Raw genomic sequence first — 18,136 nt, forward strand, 5'->3', positions numbered from 1 at the left:
TATTTTATAGTTAGTGAATGATGTCTCATTCCTTTTCTGTTAAAATGAAGTAAGATTTATATAAACATAATGCACAAATTCATACTGGCTCCTCAATAAATCCATTTGAATGAAATGAAAAAAAATAAATAAAAGTTAAGTGCTACAGCAAGGCCAGCTATGTCACACAGACTGGCATTACCAGGGCCCCACCCTGGAGCCAGGCCTGGGATGGGTGCTCAACAGCGAGCGTCTGGTGGTCGGGCCTTTCACCATGGGGCCCAGTCGGGCACAGTCGTCCTCCCATGCACTCACCACCTGCGGTAGGATCTGTGAGCAGCTAATGCAGAGAGATCTGGACTTACATGACTTGATCTACAGAGATTGGCTCTGGGGGAATGTCCTTCACTTCTGCAGGAGGTTAAGCATTACTGACGAGATATAGTCGACCTCACCTCCGCTGTCAACCAATCACCACCTGGTGGTGAGTTGGCTCCACTGACGGACCTGGCATGCCAAGCGTACTTTAAGGGTCTGTTGGGAGGAGCTCTCTGTCAGAGGGGCTTTCAACTCTCACTTCTGGGAGATCTTCTCCCTGATTCCAGGGCAGGTTGGAGACCATGGGCCATGTTCTGCACCTCTATTGTCGAGCCGCTCGTAGCTGTGGTTGTAAGGTCTGCGGTGCTTGACATAGCGGCAACCTCCAAACCCGGTGGTGGACCCCGGAAGTAAGGGATGTCATCAGGCTGAATAAGGAGTCCTATCAGGCCTGTTGGCTTGTGGTAGTCCTGAGGCAGCTGACAAGCACCGGCGCTCACCGCGCTCTGTGTCCACTGTCTCATCAGACAAACTGCTTATCCTGTGTCCCAAGAAGTGTTTTTTGACTTTTGCTCCTTTAATGGGTCTCATTAGTTTTTGTGGTTCATGTCTTTATCATCTGTGTGGTGTAAATATGAGCTGACACTGACACAGGGCGAGACGATGCTCTGTACGACTCACAGGGATTTATTCTGCCTCTTCTCTTTTAATGTTAATGTTATGATGATTATTTGTGATTATTTATGTTTTGATTTGTTGTATTGTGATTCTAAATGACCCGTCTGTCGTAGTTTATCTGTGCTGTGAATAAATGTCCAGGACACGGTGCTGTATTTTATGGTTTTAATCTGAAACTAAATATGAAACCAAGACTCCACACAGTGAGCAGCGCTCTCCTGTACGACTCTCACCAACACAGTTACATAAAACATAAAACAGTTATATGAAAATGTTTTACAACACAATGAAATGCACCTGTATGAAACTTTTTACTATCAGTCACCACATGAGGGCGCTGCTCAAGCAAAATACATGAGCCCAAATAATACAAATGACAAATGGAATCAAATCTCATGTAATCTCTGTTACACTTGGACAATTTGGTACAACTAAAGTTATTAAAATGACACAAAATGACACAGCCCATTAAAATAAAACATCAGAAACATTTTGTGTAACTTTCTGTTGGTGACATGTCTTCTGCAAAGTTCCATGGAGATAGATAGTGAAGATCGACAGGTTTAATGCTGTACTGTGGTATATTGTTGCCAAAAACACAGCATTTTCATGGAGACAAGCAGGTACGAGTCAGGTTTATGGAGATTCAAGCACATTCACAGAAAGTATTACTCTGTGGGGCTTAAATCCTGGTACACAGAACGGTTTGTTTTAAGTAAACCGCCGTACCTCAGTTCATCTTCACCACTTGTAACTGGAGGCTCTAGAGAAGGAGAAAAGAGAGAAAAGTTTCATTGTTTTTACACAGAATTTTAATCTTATGTTACATTTTTTAGGGTTCTATATTTTCTGTTTTATATCAGTTGGTTCTTCAAGAGCACAGGTCATTTACTTGTCCCTCAGGTGAATAAAGTCTTCTGTGCATTGCCACAACACAGATGTTTGTCCAGCCCATGTGGAGTTGTGCAGATTCATAATCAAATATCACAGGAAAATAAACAGTGAACCCGACCTCCAAATAACATGTTTATTTCATTCATTTATTTTGTCTCATCAACATGTTACAAGAAGACATATAGTGACTTCAGCTCTATGTCCTCACAGACACAGGTGCAGTTCCTCACATTATAGGACCACAAATACACCATGATATGTCCATTAAAACACTTTCTGGACCAGTTTTTTTTAAACATTAATATGTAAATCTTTTGCCTTTGATGCACAATTCTCAGTTCATTCTGGATGTTTTAAATGGTTGATAAAAGAGTTCTCATTCGTATTGGTATATTGGTCCTTTGCATTTACCTTTGTGGTCTATAAAACTAACAAAAACACACACAGCAGTGGTTAATTTTGTATGAATATTGTGAGATACCATTTACGTCTTGTGTGTTCCTGTTGTCGTCGTTCACCACAGAGTAGACAGGTGTGGGCTGCTCATACTCTGTGACTGTAATAAAAAAACACTTAAATAGGTTTTAAATTTAGGCTGCAGTCACACGCCGCTTCAGTTCATGTACATAAGTTACTTTTAAAGATGAAGCGTTTCTTTTCACAGCCCTGCAGAGACATTTCAACACATTCTCTGTCTAAATATGTCACAGTTATTATATTACACAGACTGAGACCAGCACGAGGCCATTTTGTGCTCTGACTGCTTAAAGGTGCACTGTGTAACTTTTCTAGTGATTGGTCTGCAACAATACTGTGGAACATTCTAGGCAAAATAACATCTCCATGGAGACGAGCAGAGCCTCCACCACAAAAGTTGCACGGAGCACCTTTAAATGCATCCACTTATGAAACAAATAGAGTAAAACAGTATTTATTTAAATGGTGAAAAGTGATAGAAATTAACAGTTTTTCTTACCTGGACGTCTGGATTCTGGACTAAAACTGTTTGTACCTGTGGTTAAATAAAAGCTTTTTAGAAAACTATGTGCTTGTCTGTGAAGTCAAATGTTTGTTACCTTTGTATTTTTTATAGATGATCATCAAAACTATCAGCAGCAAAGGCAGAACGACTAGAACAGAGACCAACAGAGCCCAAATAGACCCTGTTTCACCTGAGCTATTCACTGAAAAAAAAAGAAATAAAGGTTTCTGTCAGTCTAAAAACATGGACTTGTACCACCTCAGAGCCTATTTCTGTGTTTCAGACGACGTCGCAACCTTCTATAGTTCTGATAATATTGAATACAAATGGGGGCAGGTAAGATTAATATTGATAAAACTGATTTTTGTTGTAAAATAGTGAATTTTTGAGTTTTGCCAATAACAGAAATGATCAGGCTCAACATTTGTAGATTTATCTTTTGCATTTTCATAGGAAATTACAAGATAATCAATAATAAAAGCTGGCTCCTCGTGTGACTCATGTATGACATCATCACATACTAGAATCTGAAAACCATCAACAGGTTGTGTTCACTTGACATCCCAACGTTTGAGAATCCGTATACTTTAAAAGTGAGCTGGAGACATTTGTAGATTTATAGTTTGGATAACTCTTTCAAAAAGAGAAAGAGAGATTTATGTGATTTGGTCTAAAATGTGCAGATCAACCCAAGAACAAAAGCAAAAGGCCTTGTGAAGATGCTGCTGAAGCTGTAAGAGTGTGTCATTATCCACAGTGAAATGAGGACTGTACTGACATGGGCTGAAAGGAAACTCTGCAGGAAGAAGCCACTACTCCAAAAGAAACATAAAAAAGTCAGATTACAGTTTGCAAATGCACGGGGACAAAGACCTAAATTTTTGGAGACCTGTTCTGTGGTCGGACCAAACTAAAATGGAACTGTTTGACCATAATGAGCATCGTTATGTTACATTTACCATCCCAACTGTAAAATACGGGGATGGCAGCATCATGGTGTTGTTATTTTGCTGCAGGAGAGATAGGTGTACTTCACAAAATAAATGGCATCATGAGAAAGGAACATTATGTGGAAATACTGAATCTCAATACAGGATGGAAGTTAAAAGTTGGGCATAAATGGGTCTTCCAAATGGACAATGATCCGAAGCATACTGCCAAACTGGTTACAAAGTGGCTTAAGAATAACAAAGTCAATGTTTTGGCCATCACAAAAGCCTTTTTGCCTTTTTATATAGTGTATGTACACTTTCAAATGTGTAGGCCCCTGCCGTCCATTTGAGATTAAGACAAAGAATTACTCTCTCACCTCTCACGGCCAGCCACTGCTCCTCAGACTCTCTGTCCCCTGAGGTTTGGCACTTGTAAACTCCTTCGTCCATTTTGGAAACTTTGTTCAGGGTCAATTTTCCAGAGGAACTGTTCCCAATTGATTCATTGCCTTTGTAGAAAAAGGATGTCCAGTTTGCAGCAGCCATCTTGTCTCTACAGAACAGTGGCACGTTCCCTCCCTCGATCACAGGCTGATCAGGACACTCCAAGAGCACAGCTGGATAAAACAATCACACTTCTAAATATTACAACCCCAGTTCCAATGAAGTTGTGATGCTGTCTAAATCTTATAAAAAAAATACAGAATACAATGATTTGCAAATACTTTTCAACCTATATTGATCTGAATAAACTACAAAGAGATGATATTTAATGTTCAAACTGATAAACTTTATTGTTTTTTATGCAAATATTCACTTACTTTCAATTTGATGCCTCCAACATATTCCACTAAAGCTGGGACAGGGGCAACAAAAGAAAGAAAGTTGAGAAATGCTTAAAATCCACCTGTTTGGAACATTCCACAGGTGAACGGGTTAATTAGAAACAGGTGAGTGTCATGATTGGGGATAAAAGGAGCATCACTGAAGGGCTCAGTCATTCACAAGCAAGAATGGGGCTTTGTGAACAACTGCATGAGCAAATAGTCCAACAGTCTAAGAACAACATTTCTGAAGGTGCAGTTGCAAGGAATTTAGGGATTTTTTCATCATTTACAGTCCATGATATCATTAAAAGATTCAGAGAATCTGGAGAAATCATGTAAGTGGTAAGGCCGAAAACCAACACTGAATGCCCGTGATCTTTGACCCCTCAGGCGGTACTGTATTAAAAACAGACATGAATGTGTAAAGGATATTACCACATGGGCTCAGGAACACTTCAGGAAATGACTGTCAGTTAACACAGTTTGTCGCTACATCTTCAAGTGCAAGTTAAAACTGTGCCAAACAAAGCGAAAGTCATATATCAACAACAAACTGGGCCCGAGCGCATCTGAGACGGACTGACACAGCATGATTTCCGTGCTGTGGTCTGACCACAGCACGGAAATCATGGACGTTATGTCCTGACAAAGAGGAAAAGCACCATCTGGATTGTTATCAGCGCAAAGTTCAAAAGCCTCTGTGAGGGTCTGGGGGTGTGTTAGTGTCTCTGTGATGGTCCGGGGGTGTGTTAGTGCCTCTGTGAGGGTCTGGGGGTGTGTTAGTGCCTCTGTGAGGGTCTGGGGGTGTGTCAGTGTCTCTGTGATGGTCCGGGGGTGAGTTAGTGTCTCTGTGAGGGTCTGGGGGTGTGTTAGTGCCTCTGTGATGGTCTGGGGGTGTGTTAGTGCCTCTGTGAGGGTCTGGGGGTGTGTCAGTGTCTCTGTGATGGTCTGGGGGTGTGCTAGTGCCCATGGGTAACTTACACATCTGTGAAGGCTCCATTAAAGCTCAAAGGTACATACAGGTTTTGGGAGCAACATGTGCTGCCATCAAAGCAACGTCTATTTCAGGGATGTCCTGCTTATCTCAGCAAGACAATGCCAAGCCATATTCTGCACGTGTTACAACAGCGAGGCTTCAGAGTAAAAGAGTGCAGTACTAGACTGGTCTGTCTGCAGTCCAGACCTGTCCCCATTGAAAATGTGTGGCACATTATGAAGCGCAAAACAAGACAGCAGAGAGCCCGGACTGATGAGGAACTGAAGTTGTACATTCAGCAAGAATGGGAAAGAATTCTGACTGCAAAGGTTCAACGAATAGTGACCCCAGTTTCCAAATGCTTATTGAGTGTTGTTAAAAGAAAAGGTGATGTAACGCAGTGGTAAACATGCCCCTATCCAGCTTTATTGGAACATGTTGCAGACGTCAGAACCAAAATGAGTGAATATTTGCATAAAACCAATAAAGTTTATCAGTTTGAACATTAAATATCATGGCTTTGTAGTTTATTCAGTTCAGTTTAGGTTGAAAAGTATTTGCAAATCATTGTATTCTGTGTTTTTGTTTTAAGTCTTACACAGGGTCCCAACTTCATTGGAATTGGGGTTGTAGAACATTATCAGGACTCACCTTTAACTTGCAGCTGATTTTCTTTTGAAAACTCTTTTTCAGATACGCTACATTTGTAGAGCCCCTGATCGGACAGTGAGATGTTGTAGAGGGTCAACTCTCCAGATGAACTTGTGTCCACATGGACGCCATCTTTGTAGAAGTCAAACTTTTTGCAGGGTTTTAGGTTTGGGTTTTTAAGGCAACGAAGAGTAACATTATCCCCAACCATCACTGGACGAACTGGACTCTCCAGGATTACATTTGCTTTAAAGTAAAAGATATCTCAGTAAGACATACTGCTGAAGAAAATGTCACTGATAAACAATAATAGTGAAGGCCTTTATGTCACTGACACGAGGACCCTAAAGCAGGACTCTCCCTCCAAAAAACTATTCTGTTTGTACAATATTGTTAAAGAACACGAGCTGCAATAAATAAATTAAACACTTAATGAGCCATAGAAGTTATTTTTTTCAACCCTCCACAGCTCAAATCTTTTTGTCTTATCACATCTTACCAGTGTTAACAAAAGAACAACAAAAAGTTCCGCCACAAGTACAAAGACAGAGTACTACAATAAATACTGATCTCCAAAACATTTTGTTCCATCTTTTTATGTATTGGACGGTTCCATCGTTCAATACATGAATGATGGAACTGTCGTAGGCCTCCTGACTCTGCCTAAGTTGAAGGTCTAGTTTAGGCAGAATCAGGAGGCCTACAGGAGGAAGTTGGAAGTAAAACTCCAACAAAACAACGCCAGAGAACCCCCAAAAAACAAAAACAAAACAAAGCAGCAGAGCAAACGTACAGACAGGTCACATCTATTCAATTTGCTCATTAATCAATTTTCATCCTCTGTCACTCCTGTGTCTACACCTCCCTGATCCACACCTGACCACAGACCCCTCAGACAACCTCACCTCTGCTCCCACAACTGCTCCCACCCCAACGGAGGAGCCCAGCCCAGTGACTTTGGTTCCTCAGTACGTGCGACTGGAGAGCACCTTGTCTGATACGATGTTTAGTAATGTTGGAGCTCCACAGGGTACAGTCCTGTCTCTGTTCCTGTTCACTCAGATTTGTACAGATCAGATTTCCAGTACAACTCCAGGTCCTGCCATTTCTAGAAGTTCTTTGGTGACTCTGCAGTGGTATGTATTCGGTTAGTCAATGTATTAGGGATGGACAGCAGCTGGGGTAAAGGATACTGATGGAAATTTTGTGTGGTCCCGGGCAAACCATCTCCTCCTGGACATTGACAAGATAAAATAGATGCGATGCAGTTCAGTCACGTACCTGAGACTGTGATCTGGACGCTCTCACTTCTCCTTCTGTCCTCGCTCTCACACCAGTATTCTCCAGAATCGGCCGGGTACAGTATTGCAATGTGGCACGTTCCAAAAGTTGACATATTTTTGTTACAAGGATTTCTTAAGTTTTCTATACCTTTTCTCCGCACCACCCTCCATTTGATCGGGTCGTTGAAAAAACCCTCACAGGTCACAGTGAGGCTGGAGTATTCCAAAAACTGCAGTTGGGACGGGACAATACGAGGGAAAGTATGCTCTGTGGAAGAACAAATTTTGAAGGTGAAATTTTGATGTCTGTTTTTACTATGGATCACAAATGTATATTCAAGGAAGTCATTGGTTGTGAGATGTATTATTTTTAGATAGAAACAATCAAAACACTATGACAAAGTGAATTAAAGTCACTTAAAAAAAAAAAAAAAAGATTATGCGGCGCTACGAGAATAAAACTGTAACATTTTGACATTAAAGTTGTAATTTTGAGGATAATTTTATCCACATTTAGGGACAACAGCAATTCCCCACTACGACCAGAATGCAAAAGAATGGCTCTAATTCCAGTTGAAAGAATAAATAAAAAACGATGTACGATAGATGTAGAATTATATATTGTAGGTGTCAATTTCACATAAAGAATTTGGGATCAGTGACCAAATCCATATTCAGCTCCGTGTATTAGACTAAACTGTGACCATCTGAAGGTAGAAACAGGACAGCGCAGTGGAAACAGGACAGCGCAGTGGAAATAGAGATTAGGCTACATTATAGTCAGTGTGTAAAAAACGGCTCCACAAGTCCATAATGAGGGGCTGAAATAATCTACAATGAGCACATCTGAACAGTAATATTGTGCAAAGTGACCATGATTAGAAAAGTAGAGAAGTGAAGATGAGCGGAGTAGTTTTACAGTCTGCATTCAATCTGATTCTACGTCAAGACCTAAATCATTAAATGTCAACTTTATTTTTAGTTAAATTACACATGTTTTTGGCTACAATTTTAATCTTGTAAAATTATGACTTTATTTTCATATTGTCCATATAGTTTGTTTTTTTAAATGACCCATATGCTCCTTTGTAAAAAAAACAAAACAAAAAAAACAAAGAAACAGCTAAGTTCTTTGTGAGTTTGAGTCTTACCTGATGTTCGTGAAAGGCCGTAGTGAACAGTCAACATCAGCACCAGCACATTCATCACTGAATATAGAGACACATATGTTTCACAGATCTTAAGGCTTCATTCATATTTTAAAAGACTTGATCAAAGATAAATTGTTGTAGACTTACTCAGAGAGATGGAGGAAGCTGTCAGGTCCATGTCGTCTCACTTTCTGCTGAACATGAGATGTGTCTCTATCATATGTGAGGCTTCCTCTTCCTGTCTTCCTCTTTGATTTTGGCTCTGAAAGTTTTGGAAAGTCAAACTCTCCTCAGCCACATCACAACTGCCTGTAAGATTGAGCAATGTTTTTGTAATTCCAAGTGAACTTTCACGAACTGGGAATATGTTGAAGTGTTGCTAATAACAGTAAAACGTCTCAGCAGAGCCCACACTGCTGAAGATGGACTCAATGATGCCGTGTGGAACTTTTCACTGTGTAGAATCTTGGAACGTTGGCTTTCCTCAGCTGCTGCATGAAGTACATCCTCTGTTGTGTTTTCTGAATGAAGGAGCTGATGGTGGGTCAGGTCTAACCAAGTACTGTCTGACTGAAGGGGGTGGATCTGTTTTAAAGAGAACTGTAGCTGGCTAGAGATGAAGTATTGGTAAAAGTTTGGGGCATCAAGTCCACGTTGTAATTTAGGCTTTTGTAACAAAGTCACTTCGATCCTTAATAGGTTGTTTTTCTAAAGTAGGTTTGTTTGATTATTGTTTCTAGAGAGTTTAAAATATAGTTGGAGGGTGAGTAGGAAGCATGAAAAAAGGTAGCTCATTTTGGGGAGATGATTCTGACTGCAGCTTTTCTACCAATGACAGAGAGTGGGAGGTTCATAAATGGTAGGAGTCTGTCTGTTCTTGCTTTAGAGGGTAGAGGGTGTAGTAGAGGTTGAACAGCTCTGACAACCTGGAGGTAGGTGAAGTAGGTGAGGTGTGAGATGCATATGGGGACTGGGGGTGGATTGGCTGTCACATCCCATTTAGTGAGTATTTTCAGTTTATTGAGTAGTCAGAGATTTGTCAGAATGATTTGATGAGGTTAATGGTTTCATCCAGGGATGTTTGTGGATTTTGTAGAAATAGAAGAATCTCATCTGCATAGAGGCTTATTTTTTGGTGGGTGTTGGGTGTCTCAGTGCTGGAAATGAGATTATTCTGTCGTATAGTAGCAGAAAGTGGTTTAATGAATAGAGTAAACAGATATGGAGAGAGTGGGCATCCCTGTCTGGTTCCCTGGTGTAGAGTGATTTTTGGTGAAGTGAGTCCATTAGTATTTACAGTTACTGTTGGTGAGGTGTATAGAATTTTAACCCAATCAATAAATGACTCTCCAAAGCCAATTTTGTAAGGTCATGGTTAAGATATGATTAATGAGATTGTAGCGCAGTTCTTGTGATCTGGTATTTTTGAGTTATGTTTTAGTTCTGTGATTTATTTTAAAATTACAAGTAAAAGTAATTTCCAAAAGTTCTTTTATATTTGCCAGATTTGTTGTCATGATATAAATCTTCTTGATGGAGCTGTTGAATTAATGCTTTAAGTTGCAAAGTTTTTGGGTGTCAATGTTTTTATTTTTTATTTTAAAGTACAAATGGAACTAGAACCAATTCTGATTCTTATTGGTTTTTCTGAATAATCTGACAAACTGAAGAATCACCAAGCACATTTTCTATCATATGGAGTGTGCAAAGAGACTGATCCTTCTCTTGTAGAATGTCATATTCAAAAAGGCAATTTGGACAATTTTAAACAAAAAGTGTGAACCTTTCTCTTCATATTTAGAAGGAATGGGCTGATAAATAGAGTAGTACACAGGACAGCACCCTGGGGAACAGGGTAAACGTGGGGAGGGATTTTATATGAGTGTCTGTATTTTTTTGTTATATCTCCTTCCTTTTCTGTTAAAAAGAAGCAAGATTTATATAAGTATCATTGTACAAATGCATACTGGCTTCTCAATAAATATATTTGAATGAAAAAAAAAAAACTGTAATAAAAGTTAAGTATTGCGGCAAGGCTAGGTATGTCTCCTGAACCGGCACTACCCCAAGTTGGTGCCAGGCCTGGGGTGGGTACTCAACAGCGACCGTCTAGTGGCCCGGTTTTTCCCCATGGGATCCAGTCAGACACAGCCATCCTCCCATGCACCTGCAGCAGGATCCACGAGGAGCCGGTGCAGAGAGATCTGGAAGGCAGTCGAAGGCGGGGGGCCTCGACAACCGGATCTCGAGAGACTGGCTCTGGGGAATGTCCCCGCTGGACGGGGGGAGTAGCCTGAGCTTTTCGGGAGGTTGAGCATTACCTTCACGCCCAGATGGGGCTCTGGAACACAACTCCTTGAGAAAAGATGGACTGATGGTCCATGTCTCTGGTGTGTGGTTGCTTATTGCCTCTCACAGCTCAACTCCAGGTATCGGAGTTCGCTCCGCTGAACGAGAGGGTCACGTCCCTGCTTCTTCGATTTGGGGAGACGTTGCTGTTTGGTGTTTAGACCTACACACCAAACAGCAGTGCAGAGTACCCGGCCTTCTTGGAGTCCCTGGGAGGGTTACTAGACAGTCCACTGACCGCTGACTCTGTTGTTCTCCTGGGGGACTTCAACACCTATGTGGACAATGACAGTGACACCTGGAGGGGCGTGATCAGGAAGAATGGCCTCCCTGATCTCAACTCGAGCGGTGTTCTGTTCTTGGACTGTGCTATCCACAGTTCGTGAACAAACGAATACCATGTTTGAGCACGAGGGTGTCCATCAGTGCACGTAGCACCAGGACACCTTAGGTCAGAGGTTGATGTTCAGATTTGTTGTCATATCATCTGACCTCCGAACAGGTGAAGAGAGGGGCAGAGCTGAACCAATCACACCTGGTGGTGAGTTGGGTCCGCTGGTGGAGGAGGAAACCGGACAGACCTGGCAGGACCAAGCGTACTGTGAGAGTCTGTTGGGAAAGTCTGGAGGAACTCTCTGTCAGAGGGGCTTTCAACTGTCACCTCCAGGAGATCTTCTCCCTGATTCCAAGGGAGGTTGGGGACCTGGATTCCGAGTGGGCCACGTTCTCCACCTCTACTGTCGAGCTGCACGTAGCTGTGGTTTTAAGGTCTGCAGTGCTATCAGCTCTGTTGGCTTGTAGGACTCCTGAGGCAGCTGACAAGTATCGGTAGGCCAAGCGTGGTTTTGACCGTACTGTAAAGCAACACCGGATAACTTTCTGTTGGTGGCATGTCTTCTGCATTGTTCCATCGAGATAGATAGTGCAGATAGGTTTAATGCCGTACTGTGGTATATTATAGCCAAAAACACAACATTTTCAGGGAGACAAGGAGGTACGAGTCAGGTTTATTGAGAGTCAAGCATGCTCAGGGAAACTTTTTTTTTTTTGCCTAAAAAGTTACACTTTGGGGCCTTAAATCATGGTACACAGAACTGTTTCTTTCAAGTAAAACACCGTACTTCAGTTCATCTTCACCGCTTGTAACTGAAGGTCCTAGAAAAGGAGAAAAAGAGAAAAGTTTCATTGTTTTTACACTGAATTTTAATCTTATGTTACATTTTTTAGGGTTTCATATTTTCTGTTTTATATCAGTTAGTTCTTCAAGAACACAGGTCATTTACTTGTTCCTCAGGTGAATAAAGTCTTCTGTCCATTGCCACAACACAGATGTTTGTCCAGCCCATGTGGAGTTGTGCAGATTCATAATCAAATATCACAGGCAAACAGACAGTGAACCTGATCTCCATTTAAATAACATGTCTGTGTAATTCCTCAGTCGTCCAGGTGTGATCCATAGTAAAAGAAAAATTCAGTTCTGTAACTAGATAAAAAGTTGTAGAAGTGAAGACGTTCAGAACTGAAGTGAAGTGTGCACCAGAATTTGATGCTTTGATAATAACACAGCTGGTTTGTCTGAAAAGCTTCAGAGAATTTTCAGACAGTTTGAAATTCCAGTCTAATTCAAACTCACAAACACTTTAAGACAGAATCTGGTTCAGCCAAAGGACAAAACCCCAAACCACAAACAAAACAATGTGTCTCCTCCATTCAGTGAAGTGAAGAGTGAAGTGAGAGACACTGGAGACACTAAACAGTCACTGCATAAGAGAATGAACCAACACTGAGAGAGCAGCTCAGGACACCAGTCTGCTGTGCATTTACATCTCTGTCTTTTACTATGGATCAGACCTGGATGACTGAGGGATTACACAGACATAGGATAAACATGTAAATCCCCCGTCTTTACGTACAGTTCTCATTCCGTGGGAACACACCAGTGGGCAGTGCTAGCAGCTCATTCTGGATGTTTTTCATGGTTTATAAATGACTTCTCATTCATACAGATATTTCAGTCTTTTGTATTTACCTTTGTGGTCTATAATACTAACGGAAACAGACACAGCAGTGGTTAATTTTGTCTGAGTATTGTGAGATACCTTTTAGGTCTTGTGTGTTCATGTTGACGCTGACTGCAGAATAAATAGATCTGGGCTGCTCAGGCTCTGTGGCTGTAATAAAAAAAATAAATTGGTTTTAAATTTAGGCTGCAGTTACACACCTCTTAAGTGCATATACAAATTATATTTAAAGAGCAAGACTTTGTTTTTTTTTTAGTTTTTTTTTTTTACTTTTTTTAACAGCTCTGCGGAGACATTTCAAAACACTTCTGTCTAATATTCTGTTCTAATAATCTTTTCTTACCTGGACGTCTGGAGTCTGATCCAGAACAGTTTGTACCTGTGGTTAAATAAAAGCGTTTTAGAAAAGTATGTGTTTGTCTGTGAAGTCAAATGTTTGTTACCTTTGTATTTTTTATAGATGATCATCAAAACTATCAGCAGCAAAGGCAGAACGACTAGAACAGAGACCAACAGAGCCCAAATAGACCCTGTTTCACCTGAAGAATCATGGACAGACGTGACGGAGCTATTCACTGAAGAAAACAAAATAAAGGTTTATGTCAAACTAAAAATATGGATTTCATTTTTTCTTGCTGAAATTAATTTGTACAATTTTGTCTCTGTGATACTGAAACAAAAACAAAAACTGACACAAAAGTTCAATATATTCTCTGTCAACATAAATGAATATGAATGAATATTATATAAATATTACAGATTTGTGGAGCCAGTTGAAAACAAACAATGTTTTTCAAAAAATGTACATTTCTCCTTTAGAGTTATCTAGGCCCCTGCCCTCAAATCTGAGCAGTGGCCGTCAGGGCCAGCAAGGCCTTCTCTGCTGTCCTAAACATTCTCAGAAAAAATCATTTTGTATTATTTTCATAAATATGTAAACAAAAATATTCCCTGTTCTCTTTATGTCATATCATATCCACTTTTTGTGGCTTCCAATGTTGTTTATTGTGGTAGAGTTTTTATCCAATCATATTTCAGCTGCTTGTGTTTTTTTTGTGAAAATTTCATTTTCCTGGAACCTTCAGAATAAACAGAACAGGCCCTGCCCACTGTAGGTAAACACAGACACAGGCAGTTTCAATAGCCAATCGCATCTTGATTCCGTATTTCAGGGCTAGCTACAAGGCCCAATGCAAACTGGACATGTGTGTGTCCTGTGATTGTAAACACACGTGCACTGCTACAGTATGAAAGGCGGCAGTTTGCAGAATGTCAAACTAAACCCGGAGATACAACAGCTATTGTTGCATTTTTAACCCATAATGGCCGAAGTAGGAGAAGAGATTGAGATCGATATATCTGGTTGCAGATATACTTTTTATGCCATTTTCAAGACGGGCCTTTCACAGAAAGCTGCATATTATGAGATGAGATCAGCCAAACCCTGCACTAGCTAATCTGTCCCACAAGGAAAAGGGTTTGTCCGTCATTTCCAGACAAGCAACTATGACAGTCCCTGTGGTTCACAGCTTCTGAAGAGAAACGCTGTAAATTGTGCTGTTGTTGTACGTCTCGACACTTAAAGCTACGGTGCATTTAAAAACATCTGGAGACACTTGAGTGGACCTGGAGCTCAGCGGCACGCAGGGAGTCACTTCAGTCAAAACTGCACTAAAGTTTGTTCAATCTCAGCTGCGCCACATTTTCAGTTATTTGCTGTTGTATAGACTATTGTCAAAAAATGCAAATGATCTGTTTAGTTTATTTTCAAAGAATAGTTTGTTTAGTTGTTGTCTGGTTGGTGTCTTATGTGAAACAGTGACATTGTGCAGTTTATTGGACAGACTTGTTTAAGATCACGCAGTGCCATTTTGATGGCATTTTGTTTGGCGCCTTTACATCTTTTTAATATTTGACAGTATTTGTGAAATTATTTTCCTTCTCTTAATTGTGAATGCAGTGCTGCTTATTGGTTTTAAATGCTCCTGAAATTAAGTGTTGCTTCACCAGCTTGTATTGAGGTGATGTTGTAATGTGTAAGTGGGACGTCACTGAAGGCCCAAGGGTGAAATGAACGGCCCGCCACTGAATCTGAGATTATGACAGAACATTCAAGATGGAGAATTACTCTCTCACCTCTCACAGCCAACCACTGCTCCTCAGACTCTCTGTCCTCTGAGGTTTTGCACTTATAAACTCCTTCATCCATTGTGGAAACTTTGTTCAGAATCAACTTTCCAGAGGAACTTTCCTGGATCATTTCATCGTCTTTGTAGAAAAAGGATGTGTAGTTTGCAGCAGCCATTTTGTCTCTACAGAACAGAGTCACGTTCTCTCCCTCCATCACAGGCTGATCAGGACACTCCAAGAGCACAGCTGGATAAAACAATCACACTTTTAAATATTTAATGTGTTAAAATATTAGAACATTATCAGGACTCACCTTTAACTTGGAGCCAGTTTTCTTTTGAAAACTCATTTTCAGATATGTTACATTTATAGAGCCCCTGATCGGACAGTGAGATGTTGTAGAGGGTCAACTCTCCAGATGAACTTGTGTCCACACGGACGCCATCTTTGTAGAAGTCAAACTTTGTGGAGGGTTTTAGTTTTTTCTTTTTAATGCAACGAAGAGTAACATTATCTCCAACCATCACCGGACGAACTGGACTCTCCAGGATTACGTGATTCACTTTAAGATAAAAAATATGTCAGTGCAACATACTGTTGAAGAAAATATCAGTGATAAATAATAATATTGAGGCCTTTATATCACTAACATGAGGACCCTAAAGCAGGACTATTCAATTTATACAAAATTGGTAATGAACATGAGCTGCAATAAATAAATGAAACACTTAATTATTTTTTCAACCCTCTAAAAAAAATTTTTGTTCCATCTTTCATGTACTGAATGAAAAGTCTTGATACAGCGGGAGGTAAAGGTTCAGATTAGGCAGAGGCAAAACTCCAACAGAACAACACCAGAGGTTTGGAAGAGGCTGAAGTCCATTTCTGATTTTAACACCAAAACAAAGCAGAGGAACATTAGCCCAAACAGGTCAAATCTACTCAATTTACTGATAAATCATTTCCATCCCATCTGTCCTGTGTCTACACCTCCCTGACGACCAGTCCACACCTGAGCACAGCCCCCTCAGACGACTGTTCATCAGCCCATCACCTCTGCTCCCACAACTGCCCCCAACAGAGGAGTCCAGCCCAGTGACTTTAGTTACATTGACATTTAACTGTACAACAACTCACCTCATGTAATAGACAACCCTACGCCATGTCAATCACCACTATTATGCCTTTTCATATCCTTACTTTTTATATTCTAATTCTAACAAATGCAAAGCAATTCAGTCACATACCTGTGATCTGGACGCTCTCACTTCTCCTTCTGTCCTCGCTCTCACACCAGTATTCTCCAGAATCGCCCGGGTACAGCATTTCAATGTGGCAGGTTCCAAAAGTTGAAGATTCTTTGTTACAAGTAGTTTTTTGATTTCCTTTCCCTTTTCTCCTCAGCACCCTCCAATTAGTCATGTCGTTGAAAAATCCCTCACAGGTCACAGTGAGACTGGAGTATTCCAAGAACTGCAGTTGCGACGGGACAATACGAGGGAAAGTACGCTCTGTGGAAGAACAAAAATCCAGTTGAAGCTTACATTTGAAATATGACGGAACTCCAGAGTCTGCAAAATATATGTAGTTAGATATATGTCTGTTTTTACTATGGATCAGAAATCTATTTCGTGGATGTTTGTGGTTTAAGATGTATTGTTATTTTTAGATAGACACAATGAAAAAAAATTAAAAATACGAGTACAAGGATCACAAAAAAAATAATAATAATAAAAAATAAATAAAAAGAGATACTACGAGAATAAAACCATAACATTTTTACATTATAGTCATAATTTTACGAGCATAAAGTCAAAATAAAGACGTAATTTTATCCAGATTTAGGGACAAGAGCAATTCCCCACCATGACCAGAGTGCAAAAGAATGGCCCTTATTTGAGTTAAAAGATGAAATAAAAACCTACATATGATAGATATAGAAGTTTGTGTTGCTGGCCTTCTAAACATTAACACCTGTTTTCAATCATTTTCCCAGTTCCTCATGTCTCTGTAGCTGAGCTCTCCTGGACCGGACACCAACAGGGGCCTTTGTGTAAATTTCAAATCTTGTTTACACAGTGTACCTGGAACATCCACAGACACAGGGTGTGTGCAGTGTAGATTCTGCATGAAGAATTTGTGATCAAGGACTGAAAGCAGCTACAGTTCTGTGTATGAGACTAAACTGTGACCATTTGCAGACAAAAACAGGACAGCGCGATGTAAAAACCGGGGCTGCCCAGTGCACAAGACTTCATAAGCCCATAACAAGGGGCTGAAGTTATTTACAATGAGCACATCATTAAAGGGTGACTGTGCACAAAGTGCCCATGTTTAGAAATGTAGAGAAGTTAAGTGGAGTATGTGTATGTGCTGAGACTCCTCCACCTGTCTGCAGCTCGGAGCACAGACTGTGTCCTGTCCAATGAGCCCCAGGGAGCACCACACTCCAAGAAGGAGTCACTCCACAGGGAGAACATGTGTCCTACTTCATTCAACAGTTTGTGATGCATATGAGTGGAGAGGTGGAGATAAACTGTGGTGCAGATCTGTAATAACTAACAAACTTATGGGATGTGTAAAATGTCATTATTTCAAAGTTTCATATCCCTCATGGGCATTTATGTAAACTTTAACTCATCCATGCATCATTTTGATTCGGTGTCAAGCCTTAAACTTTGTTTTTGGTTAAACTACATATTTTTTGGCTACAACTATAGTTGAGTCTTACCTGATGTTTGTGAAAGGCCGTAGTGAACAGTCAACATCAGCACCAGCACATTCATCACTGAATATAGAGACACATATGTTTCACAGATCTTAAGGCTTCATTCATAATTTAAAAGACTTGATCAAAGATAAATTGTTGTAGACTTACTCAGAGAGATGGAGGAAGCTGTCAGGTCCATGTCGTCTCACTTTCTGCTCAACATGAGATGTGTCTCTATCATATGTGAGGCTTCCT

The 18,136-nt window shown here is 40.5% G+C and overlaps 2 long non-coding RNA genes across 2 annotated transcripts; both read right to left on the reverse strand.

Annotated features, from left to right (window-relative positions):
• Positions 1-13,127: 13,127 nt before the first annotated feature.
• LOC129457061 (uncharacterized) lies at positions 13,128-13,555 on the reverse strand. Its single transcript, XR_008649066.1, has 3 exons — positions 13,485-13,555; positions 13,385-13,420; positions 13,128-13,191 (listed from the first exon to the last, which is right to left on the reverse strand). It is a non-coding gene; the product is annotated as an uncharacterized LOC129457061 (long non-coding RNA).
• A 3,006-nt stretch (positions 13,556-16,561) lies between these two features.
• LOC129457059 (uncharacterized) lies at positions 16,562-18,110 on the reverse strand. Its single transcript, XR_008649064.1, has 3 exons — positions 18,050-18,110; positions 17,903-17,959; positions 16,562-16,682 (listed from the first exon to the last, which is right to left on the reverse strand). It is a non-coding gene; the product is annotated as an uncharacterized LOC129457059 (long non-coding RNA).
• Between the last annotated feature and the right edge of the window lie 26 nt (positions 18,111-18,136).

The sequence above is a fragment of the Periophthalmus magnuspinnatus genome, chromosome 18 (assembly GCF_009829125.3).
Source record: "Periophthalmus magnuspinnatus isolate fPerMag1 chromosome 18, fPerMag1.2.pri, whole genome shotgun sequence".
NCBI classification, from domain to species: Eukaryota; Metazoa; Chordata; class Actinopteri; order Gobiiformes; family Gobiidae; genus Periophthalmus; species Periophthalmus magnuspinnatus.